This window comes from Ranitomeya variabilis, chromosome 4, assembly GCF_051348905.1.
Source record: "Ranitomeya variabilis isolate aRanVar5 chromosome 4, aRanVar5.hap1, whole genome shotgun sequence".
NCBI classification, from domain to species: Eukaryota; Metazoa; Chordata; class Amphibia; order Anura; family Dendrobatidae; genus Ranitomeya; species Ranitomeya variabilis.
Genome location: NC_135235.1, coordinates 518,631,965 through 518,644,425, shown reverse-complemented (window position 1 = coordinate 518,644,425; position 12,461 = coordinate 518,631,965).

Here is a 12,461-nt window from a genome sequence, read left to right as displayed (position 1 = left end):
CCCGGCAACATGGCCGCCATTAACCAATCACAAGCCGGGACGTCACTGGAGGCTGGACACGCGCGCTTTTTAAAATACGCGCGTGTCCAGCCTCCCGTGACGTCACGGCTTGTGATTGGTTAATGGCGGCCATGTTGCCGGGACGCGGACCAATCACAGCAAGCCGTGACGTAATTTCGTCACGGCTTGCTGTGATTGGTCCGCGTCCCGGCAACATGGCGCCGTGACCAATCATAAGCCGGGACGTCACTGGAGGCTGGACAAGCGCGCTTTTCAAAATACGCGCATGTCCAGCCTCCCGTGACGTCACGGCTTGTGATTGGTTAATGGCGGCCATGTTGCCGGGACGCGGACCAATCACAGCAAGCCGTGACGTAATTTCGTCACGGCTTGCTGTGATTGGTCCGCGTCCCGGCAACATGGCCGCCCTGACCAATCACAATCCGGGACTTCACGTAACCAAGTAAAAGCGCGAATTTTAAACAAACAACGCTGCCGGTTCCCTCGCTGAGGTCCCGGCTGCGTCGGACAGGTGAGTATAGCGATATTTTTTATTTTAATTCTTTATTTTACACATTAATATGGTTCCCAGGGCCTGAAGGAGAGTTTCCTCTCCTTCAGACCCTGGGAACCATCAGGAATACCGTCCGATACTTGAGTCCCATTGACTTGTATTGGTATCGGGTATCGGTATCGGATTGGATCCGATACTTTGCCGGTATCGGCCGATACTTTCCGATACCGATACTTTCAAGTATCGGACGGTATCGCTCAACACTACTGATCACTTCACAAAATTTGCTGTTGTGACTCAGACTCGGGATCAAATGGCTGAATCAGCGGCACAAGCCATTTGCAGGAATTTCATTCAAGTATATGGCTGCGTGAAGAGGACCCACTCTGATCAAGGCGCCTGTTTCCAGGGGTGAGTAATGGAAGAATTACAACGCATTTATCAGCTTGGAAAGTCCTGGACGACGCCCTACCATCCACAAGGAAATGGAGCCTGTGAACAGTTCAACCATACTCTGATTCAAATGTTGAGGACACTACAGGAAGACAGAAAGACCCGCTAGCCTGAATTCATAGCTGCATTAGTTTGGGTGTACAATAACCGAGTACATCGCACCATATACCTTGCTATTCGGCCGACTGGGAAGAGAGATTACTGAACTGGAATTGGATCCAGAGGAGGACTACCTGAGGATGGGGTGTCCACCTGGGTTTGAGAACATCATCACTGGCTGCAAACATTACACCACCTCTTGCAGACTAAGTTTTGGGAACATGAACATACAGAAACAGCTTCCCTGTGAGGGACAGCTCTTCAAGCCAGAGACTGTGTGTTGGTCCAAGACAAGCGCCCTCGGGACAAGCTGGAGTACCGATGGGAGAAGACTCCGTATACAGTGAAATGAAGAATCAGCACCGAAGGTCCTGTCTACAAAGTCCAATTTGAAGGGGAGAAGGGCACTGTTGTGAATTAGACCTTTTGGCTCCCTCTTGTGGTTACTAGTGATATGACTCTGGGATTGTCTTTCCTCAGTTTGGCACTCACCTGGGTCGTTAGTCCAGGGGTGTTGCTATATAAACTTCCTGGATCCTTAGTCCAGTGCCTGGCATCGTTGTAATCAGATCCTTTCTGTTTGCTCCTGTCTGCTGGTCCCGGTTCGTGCAAAATTAAGCTAAGTCCTGCTTCTTTGTTTTTTGGTTATTTGCTTGGCTCTTATATTTGTCCAGCTTGTACTAAATGTGATTCCTGACTTTGCTGGAAGCTCTAGGGGGCTGGTGTTCTCCTCCCCGGCCGTTAGACGGTTCGGGGGTTCTTGAATATCCAGCGTGGATATTTTGATAGGGTTTTTGCTGACCATATAAGTCATCTTACTATATTCTGCTATTAGCTAGTGGGCCTCTCTTTGCTAAATACCTAGCTCATTCTTACGTTTGTCTTTTCCTCTTACCTCACCGTTATTATTTGTTGGGGGCTTGTATCCAACTTTTGGGGTCTTTTCTCTGGAGGCAAGAAAGGTCTTTCTTTTCCCTTCTAGGGTTAGTTAGTTCTCCGGCTGGCGCGAGACGTCTAGAACCAACGTAGGCACGTTCCCCGGCTGCTGCTATTTGTGGTGCTAGGATTAGATATATGGTCAGCTCAGTTACCACTGCCCTATGAGCTGGTTTATTGTGTTTGCAGACTTAGTAATTATTTCTGAGACCCTCTGCCATTGGGGTCATAACAGTATGCCAGGCCAACATTGAATGTTTAATGCATTGCAGAAATGGGATTATAAGAAAGGAAATTCTGAGTTTTTTTTTTTTTTTTCCTCTCTTCCTCCCCTTTACCTCTGAGTGGCTTGTGCTTGCTGCAGACATGAATGTCCAGACCTTGATTACAAGTGTAGACCAGCTTGCTGCTCGTGTGCAGGGCATACAAGATTTTGTTACCAGTAGTCCAATGTCTGAACCTAAAATACCTATTCCTGAACTGTTTTCTGGAGACCGATTTAAGTTTAGGAATTTCAGGAATAATTGTAAATTGTTTCTATCTCTGAGACCCCGTTCATCTGGAGATTCAGCTCAGCAAGTTAAAATTGTTATCTCTTTTTTACGGGGCGACCCTCAGGATTGGGCTTTCTCGCTAGCGCCAGGAGATCCGGCATTAGCAAATATTGATGCGTTTTTTCTGGCGCTCGGATTGCTTTACGAGGAACCCAATCTTGAAGTTCAGGCAGAAAAAGCCTTGCTGGCTATTTCTCAGGGCCAGGATAAAGCTGAAGTGTATTGCCAAAAATTTCGGAAATGGTCCGTGCTTACTCAGTGGAATGAGTGTGCTCTGGCCGCAAATTTCAGAAATGGCCTTTCTGAAGCCATTAAGAATGTGATGGTGGGTTTCCCCATTCCTACAAGTCTGAATGATTCCATGGCGCTGGCTATTCAAATTGACCGGCGTTTGCGGGAGCGCAAAACCGCTAATCCTCTGGTGGTGTTGTCTGAACAAACCCCTGATTTAATGCAATGTGATAGAATTCAGACTAGAAATGAGCGGAAAAATCATAGACGTCAGAATGGGTTGTGTTTTTACTGTGGTGATTCTACACATGTTATATCAGCATGCTCTAAACGCCTAACAAGGGTTGTTAGTCCTGTCGCCATTGGTAATTTGCAACCTAAATTTATTTTGTCTGTAACTTTAATTTGCTCATTGTCTTCTTACCCTGTTATGGTGTTGGTGGATTCAGGTGCTGCCCTGAGTCTTATGGATCTGTCATTTGCCAAGCGCTGTGGTTTTGTTCTTGAACCGTTGGTAAATCCTATTCCTCTTAGAGGTATTGATGCTACGCCATTGGCGGAAAATAAACCGCAGTTTTGGACGCAGGTAACCATGTGCATGACTCCTGAACATCGGGAGGTGATTTGTTTTCTTGTTCTGCATAAAATGCATGATTTGGTCGTTTTGGGTCTGCCATGGTTACAGACCCACAATCCAGTCTTGGATTGGAAGGCAATGTCTGTGTCAAGTTGGGGCTGTCAGGGAATTCATGCTGATTCCCCGCCGGTGTCTATTGCTTCCTCTACTCCTTCGGAAGTTCCTGAGTATTTGTCTGATTATCAGGATGTATTCAGCGAATCCAGGTCCAGTGCTCTGCCTCCTCATAGGGACTGTGACTGCGCCATAGATTTGATTCCAGGTAGTAAATTTCCTAAGGGAAGACTATTTAATCTGTCTGTACCTGAGCATGCCGCAATGCGTTCGTATATCAAGGAGTCTCTGGAGAAGGGGCATATCCGTCCATCCTCTTCCCCTCTTGGTGCGGGATTCTTTTTTGTGGCCAAGAAGGACGGATCTTTGAGACCTTGTATTGACTATCGGCTTCTGAATAAAATCACTGTTAAATTTCAGTATCCTTTGCCTCTGTTGTCGGACTTGTTTGCCCGGATTAAAGGTGCCAAGTGGTTCACCAAGATAGATCTTCGTGGTGCGTACAACCTTGTGCGCATTAAGCAAGGAGATGAATGGAAGACAGCATTTAATACGCCCGAAGGTCATTTTGAGTACTTGGTGATGCCTTTTGGGCTCTCTAATGCTCCCTCAGTGTTTCAGTCCTTTATGCATGATATTTTCCGGAAGTATCTGGATAAATTTATGATTGTTTATCTGGATGATATTCTGGTTTTCTCTGAAGATTGGGACTCACATGTGGAGCAGGTCAGGATGGTGTTTCAGGTTTTGCGTGCGAATGCTTTGTTTGTTAAGGGCTCAAAGTGTCTCTTTGGAGTACAGAAGGTTCCCTTTTTGGGGTTTATTTTTTCCCCTTCTGCTGTGGAGATGGACCCAGTCAAGGTCCGAGCTATTCATGATTGGACTCAACCCACGTCAGTTAAGAGTCTTCAGAAGTTCTTGGGTTTTGCTAACTTCTACCGTCGTTTTATCGCTAATTTTTCTAGCGTTGTTAAACCTTTGACGGATATGACCAAGAAAGGTTCTGATGTTGCTAACTGGGCTCCTGCAGCCGTGGAGGCGTTCCAAGAGTTGAAGCGCCGGTTTACTTCGGCGCCTGTTTTGTGCCAGCCTGATGTCTCACTTCCCTTTCAGGTCGAAGTGGATGCTTCTGAGATTGGGGCAGGGGCCGTTTTGTCGCAGAGAGGCCCTGGTTGCTCGGTAATGAGACCATGTGCTTTCTTCTCTAGGAAGTTTTCGCCTGCTGAGCGGAATTATGATGTTGGCAATCGGGAGTTGCTGGCCATGAAGTGGGCATTTGAGGAGTGGCGTCATTGGCTCGAGGGTGCTAAGCATCGTGTGGTGGTCTTGACTGATCACAAAAATTTGATGTATCTCGAGTCTGCTAAACGCCTGAATCCTAGACAGGCCCGCTGGTCATTGTTTTTCTCCCGTTTTGACTTTGTGGTCTCGTATTTACCAGGTTCAAAGAATGTGAAGGCTGATGCTCTTTCAAGGAGCTTTGTGCCTGACTCTCCTGGAGTCGCAGAACCAGTTGGTATTCTTAAAGAGGGAGTTATCTTGTCGGCCATTTCTCCTGATTTGCGACGTGTGTTGCAGAGATTTCAGGCTGGTAGACCTGACTCTTGTCCACCTGACAGACTGTTTGTTCCTGATAAGTGGACCAGCAGAGTCATTTCCGAGGTTCATTCCTCGGTGTTGGCAGGGCATCCGGGAATTTTTGGCACCAGAGATCTGGTGGCTAGGTCCTTTTGGTGGCCTTCTTTGTCACGGGATGTGCGGTCATTTGTGCAGTCCTGTGGGACTTGTGCTCGAGCTAAGCCTTGCTGTTCTCGTGCCAGCGGGTTGCTCTTGCCCTAGCCTGTCCCGAAGAGGCCTTGGACACACATTTCCATGGATTTCATTTCAGATCTCCCGGTGTCTCAGGGCATGTCTGTCATCTGGGTGGTATGTGATCGCTTTTCTAAAATGGTCCATTTGGTGCCTTTGCCTAAGCTGCCTTCCTCTTCTGATCTGGTTCCTGTGTTCTTTCAGAATGTGGTTCGTTTACACGGCATTCCTGAGAATATTGTGTCTGACAGAGGATCCCAGTTTGTTTCCAGGTTCTGGCGATCCTTTTGTGCCAGGATGGGCATTGATTTGTCGTTTTCGTCTGCCTTTCATCCTCAGACTAATGGACAAACGGAGCGAACTAATCAGACTCTGGAGGCTTATTTTGAGGTGTTTTGTCTCTGCTGATCAGGACGATTGGGTGACATTCTTGCCGTTGGCTGAGTTTGCCCTTAATAATTGGGCTAGTTCCGCTACTTTGGTTTCGCCATTTTTCTGCAACTCTGGTTTCCATCCTTGTTTTTCCTCGGGACATGTGGAGCCTTCTGACTGTCCTGGGGTAGATTCTGTGGTGGATAGGTTGCAGCAGATCTGGAATCATGTGGTGGACAACTTAAAGTTGTCACAGGAGAAGGCTCAGCGTTTTGCCAACCGCCGCCGCGGTGTGGGTCCCCGACTTCGTGTTGGGGATTTGGTATGGCTGTCTTCTCGATTTGTTCCTATGAAGGTCTCCTCTCCTAAATTTAAGCCTCGCTTCATCGGTCCTTACAAGATATTGGAAATCCTTAATCCTGTGTCCTTTCGCTTGGATCTTCCGGTGTCGTTTGCCATTCACAACGTGTTCCATAGGTCTTTGTTGCGGCGGTACGTTGTACCTGTGGTTCCTTCTGTTGAATCTCCTGCTCCGGTGTTGGTTGAGGGCGAGTTGGAGTACGTGGTGGAGAAGATCTTGGATTCTCGTCTCTCCAGACGGAGGCTTCAGTATCTGGTCAAGTGGAAGGGCTATGGTCAGGAGGATAATTCCTGGGTGGTTGCTTCTGATGTGCATGCGGCCGATTTAGTTCGTGCCTTTCACGCTGCTCATCCTGATCGCCCTGGTGGTCTTGGTGAGGGTTCGGTGACCCCTCCTTAAGGGGGGGGTACTGTTGTGAATTAGACCTTTTGGCTCCCTCTTGTGGTTACTAGTGATATGACTCTGGGATTGTCTTTCCTCAGTTTGGCACTCAACTGGGTCGTTAGTCCAGGGGTGTTGCTATATAAACTTCCTGGATCCTTAGTCCAGTGCCTGGCATCGTTGTAATCAGATCCTTTCTGTTTGCTCCTGTCTGCTGGTCCCGGTTCGTGCAAAATTAAGCTAAGTCCTGCTTCTTTGTTTTTTGGTTATTTGCTTGGCTCTTATATTTGTCCAGCTTGTACGAAATGTGATTCCTGACTTTGCTGGAAGCTCTAGGGGGCTGGTGTTCTCCCCCCGGGCCGTTAGACGGTTCGGGGGTTCTTGAATATCCAGCGTGGATATTTTGATAGGGTTTTTGCTGACCATATAAGTCATCTTACTATATTCTGCTATTAGCTAGTGGGCCTCTCTTTGCTAAATACCTAGCTCATTCTTACGTTTGTCTTTTCCTCTTACCTCACCGTTATTATTTGTTGGGGGCTTGTATCCAACTTTTGGGGTCTTTTCTCTGGAGGCAAGAAAGGTCTTTCTTTTCCCTTCTAGGGTTAGTTAGTTCTCCGGCTGGCGCGAGACGTCTAGAACCAACGTAGGCACGTTCCCCGGCTGCTGCTATTTGTGGTGCTAGGATTAGATATATGGTCAGCTCAGTTACCACTGCCCTATGAGCTGGTTTATTGTGTTTGCAGACTTAGTAATTATTTCTGAGACCCTCTGTCATTGGGGTCATAACAGGGCACCTCTACTCAAGTGGTCCATCGGAACATGCTATGTCCTTACTTATCAAGAGATCCTAATCAAGTGGAGGAGGTGCAGAGCGCTCCCAAAGTACCTCCTCCCGCAGCTGTTGATTGTAAAGAAGAAGAATTCCCTGATATACCACATGTAGGCCCAGAAGAGGGGCAGGCACCTGAAGTTCCCGGAGAAGTTGCTCCATTGGATTCGGGCATGTCCCCACCCTCGCCTATTCAACCTGACTCGACTATTCAACCTCATTCGACTACCTCATCTGATTTACAGTGCTGTGAACGAACAACAGCCAGAAACCTCCCAACAGATACAACCAAGACCAATGTATTTGGCAACGGATCGTCCAAGGCATAGGGGAATGTCAACGCTTGCTACAAGAAATCTTGCCCCGTGGAATGTCGAGTGAAAGGAGAGGGGGAGTGTAATATGAAAGACCGGACCAGGGGTACCTGTCTTGTGCCGGGTCTGGAACTGTCGAGGCTGTCTCCTCTGTTGTCCAGGGGAAAAGTTAGAGACCCGGACCGACCTTTGCACGACAGAGCAGGGGGCATAGCTACTAAGAAAAAGCCTGAGCATGAGCCTAAACAGACAGACTTGGCGGGAAGAGACAGTGCACGGCAGGGACAAGAGAGTGCTCCGACTACTGAGCACCAGAATAGCGCAGGCCTGTGCTCATGCTTCCCTGCGGTAACTCACAAAGACTGTAACCAGTATCTTGCCATGTGCCTGCTGGCTCCTGTGACCAGAGGTGCCAGATGCTCCGGGCCTGTGAGTAACGCGCACACACCACTTAGGAAAGACCAGGAGACTCACTGACTACTATGCTTTCACCCCCGGTATACATCTGCCGAGCTACGTTAGGCTCCGTTAGTGTTGTGGACTGCACCCTGAACCCTGCGCAGCAGACCCCAGACCAAGGAACTCATTAAAGGCGCTGAGGACAAGCCGCTGCTGTCGGGATTCTACTCAAGGACACCTACAGGACGACACCGGATCCATCCCTCGCCACCTTACCTATTGTGGACTCTTCAGTCAGAAAGCCATCAGACTGATAAGTTAACTCTTGAGAACTGTTGCTATCCATATTATATACTTTACCCCATCCCGTTTACCAAACCGTTAAACCCCAGTTTTACCCTACCTCCTCCCTGTGTGGAGTATACCCCTGTTCCAGTAAACCAAGTTAACTCTTACTCTGTCTCCTGTCCACTACTGCATCCTGCAACCTGCTCACATACAAATATTCATTATGTAAACTAGGGGGCAGGTCACTGAGGGATCACTGACCTGTCAGCAGTCTGCATTATGAATACGTAAGCAGGGCCCCACATGGAGACCTCCTTCACAGGACCACCCCAAAGCTTGAGCATATCAATAACTCGAAACTGAAAATAAAGATTAAACAACAACCACAAGATGGATTTCATCAACCAAGGTATCATTTTAATCAGTATCACGGCGCCAACCTCACAATGTATGTAGGTTACTATGCACAATCCTGCTGACAGGTTCCCTGTAACCTTTTTTTTTTTAACAATGATTTTGGAGCAGATCTGCTCAAAAAGACTCCTAAAAACACTCTTTGTGAATATAGCCTAACCAGTCAGTCTGTCCAGGTCAGGGAATATAAATACAGCTTTAAATCACCACTCCAGCATTTTTTTTAGTTCACCGTTGGAGTGGTGCAACTAATCTAAGTTTCCTGACCTTAGTATTATACTCACCAGCTGACATCTTCTGCTCTTCCCAGTGCTGTGCCGCCATCTCGTGACCGCGACTTCTGATTGACCGGAAGTCAGAGGTAACGGTCACAAGCTCTCAATGCAAGTCTATGAGAGCCTAGTTCTGGCATCATTCTGGCTCTCATAAACTTACATTAACTTGTGACTTCTGGATCACCCAGCAAACACTGGAGCATGTCACAACCGGCAGAAGACCGACCAGATAAAAACTGAAGACACGGCTGGTAAGTATAATACTAGGGGCAGGGAACTTAGATTAGTTGCACCATACCAGGGCTGAAATAATAAAATGGTGGAGTGGTATTTTAAAGTGGTGATCTGAATCTTGGCCATGTGTAAAGAAAAGTAAAGTGTAGCTTTCTTTCTGACTACTGACTGTCAGTGGTTGCAGGACTGAAGAGAAGAATGCTAGTGTCACTGTAAGCCAACAGTGGCTGTTCCTTGTATTGCTGCTTCTCATGTCTTGCCAATGAGGTTTTCAGTGTCTGAGAGATCTTTGCCTTGCCTACTGTGTCACTGAACCTGCTAGAATTATTATTATTTACTTATATAGCACCATTAATTCCATGGTGCTGTACATGTGAAAAGGGGTTACATACAGGGTTATAGATATCATTAACAGTAAACAACTTTACAATGACAGACTGGTACAGAGGGGAGAGGACCCTGTCCTTGCGGACTTACATTCTTCGGGATAAGGGGAAGAGACAGGAAGTCGGTGTGCTGCAGCACTGGTGGTGGTGAGGCGGCAGCTTGGGTGGTTGGTGAGGCGGCAGTTCTGGCGGTGGCGACACGGCAGCTCGGGTGGTTGGTGACGTGGCAGCGGCTCGGATGGTTGGTGGGGCAGCAGCTCGGGTGGTTGGTGAGGAGGCAGAATGGTTATTGCAGGCTGTAGGCTTTTGTGAAGAGATGGGTCCAGAGGATGGGGGATATTCGGGAGAAATCTTGGAGGTGGTTGTGTGAGGAACGAATAAGTGTGGAGGACAGTAGGAGGTCTTGGGAGGATCGAAGATTATATGAGGGAAGATAGTGGGAGATTAGTTCAGAGATATAGGGAGGGGACAGGTTGTGGATGGCTTTGTAGATCAGTGTTAGTAGACAATTATTCATTCTTGGAAATACACTAGTATTATCATGGAATAGCCATACTTTGCATTCATTGTATCTGTAGTTTCTTGTAGTTTCTATTTTAGAAACTGACATTTCCGATGTCTGTGGGAGGCAGGCAACTTTTTTTGTTTTCATATTTCTGTTTGTCTTTTTAGAATTTTTTGCTTTTTTATAGAAGAATGTTTCCTCAACATAATGAAGTAATAATATTTACATAGAAATTATAGCTCAGCAACAAGGAAGTGTGACTGCTCCTTCAGCCACTTGGAGAGATTTATGTTTTCCTATGACATCATCCATTTCTCATCGATAGAGGAACATAAAAGAGGAAGAGCAAAATATGCTACTGTAATTCTCTTTTGCTAATCAAGGGATTTCCATATGGAAAGTCCAGCCAGGGGCATTAAAATGTTAGGTATTTTATCTATGCTGACGTGGTATATTGGAGTCATATTGCTTAACCAGTGGAATTTCACCTCTCCATCTGTCATTTTGTTGAATTTCCAGTACAGTCATTTGGAATAGACAGAGTGCTAAAGTATGTGCTTTCATATAATGTGACCACACAAAATACTACCATAAAAAATAGTCTCCACTCAATCCATTGTGAAGTCCCGTTTCTTAGGTTACATAGTTACATAGTTATTAAGGTTGAAGGAAGACTGTAAGTCCATCTAGTTCAACCCATAGCCTAACCTAACATGCCCTAACATGTTGATCCAGAGGAAGGCAAAAAAAACCCATGTGGCAAAGAGTAACTCCACCATGGGGAAAAAAATTCCTTCCCGACTCCACATACGGCAATCAGACTAGTTCCCTGGATCAACGCCTTATCAAGGAATCTAGTGTATATACCCTGTAACATTATACTTTTCCAGAAAGGTATCCAGTCCCCTCTTAAATTTAATTAATGAATCACTCATTACAACATCATACGGCAGAGAGTTCCATAGTCTCACTGCTCTTACAGTAAAGAATCCGCGTCTGTTATTATGCTTAAACCTTCTTTCCTCCAGACGTAGAGGATGCCCCCTTGTCCCTGTCTCAGGTCTATGATTAAAAAGATCATCAGAAAGGTCTTTGTACTGTCCCCTCATATATTTATACATTAAAATAAGATCACCCCTTAGTCTTCGTTTTTCCAAACTAAACAGCCCCAAGTGTAATAACTAGTGTTGAGCGATACCGTCCGATACTTGAAAGTATCGGTATCGGAAAGTATCGGCCGATACCGGCAAAGTATCGGATCCAATCCGATACCGATACCCGATACCAATACAAGTCAATGGGACTCAAGTATCGGACGGTATTCCTGATGGTTCCCAGGGTCTGAAGGAGAGGAAACTCTCCTTCAGGCCCTGGGATCCATATAAATGTGTAAAAGAAAGAATTAAAATAAAAAATATCGCTATACTCACCTGTCCGACGCAGCCTGGACCTCAGCGAGGGAACCGGCAGCGTTGTTTGTTTAAAATTCGCGCTTTTACTTGGTTACGTGAAGTCCCGGCTTGTGATTGGTCAGGGCGGCCATGTTGCCGGGACGCAGACCAATCACAGCAAGCCGTGACGAAATTACGTCACGGCTTGCTGTGATTGGTCCGCGTCCCGGCAACATGGCCGCCATTAACCAATCACAAGCCGTGACGTCACGGGAGGCTGGACACGCGCGCTTTTTAAAATGGGCGCGTGTCCAGCCTCCCGTGACGTCCCGGCTTGTGATTGGTTGCGCCGCGGTCAACCAATCACAAGCCGGGAGGCTGGACACGCACGCATTTTAAAATTTAAAAATTTTAAAATGCGCGCGTGTCCAGCCTCCCGGCTTGTGATTGGTTGATCGCGGCGCAACCAATCACAAGCCGGGACGTCACGGGAGGCTGGACACGCGCCCATTTTAAAATGCGCGCGTGTCCAGCCTCCCGTGACGTCACGGCTTGTGATTGGTTGCGTCTCCCATGTGACTGCGACGCAACCAATCACAAAGCCGGGACGTAATTTTAAAATCCTTAAGGACCTGAAATTACGTCACGGCTTGCTGTGATTGGTTGTGTCGCCCATGTGACTGCGACGCAACCAATCACAACGCCGGAACGTAATTTTAAAATCCTGAAGGACCTGAAATTACGTCACGGCTTGCTGTGATTGGTTGCGTCCCGGTCACATGGGCGGCACGCAACCAATCACAAGCCGGGACTCACGTAAAGGAAAGAAAAGCGCGAATTTTAAACAAAGAACGCTGCCGCTTCCCTCGGTAAGGTGCAGGCTGCGTCGGAGAGGTGAGTATAGCAATATTTTTTATTTTAATTCTCTCTTTTACACATTTTTACATTAATGTTGTTTCGATACCGATACCCGATATCACAAAAATATCGGATCTCGGTATCGGAATTCCGATACAGCAAGT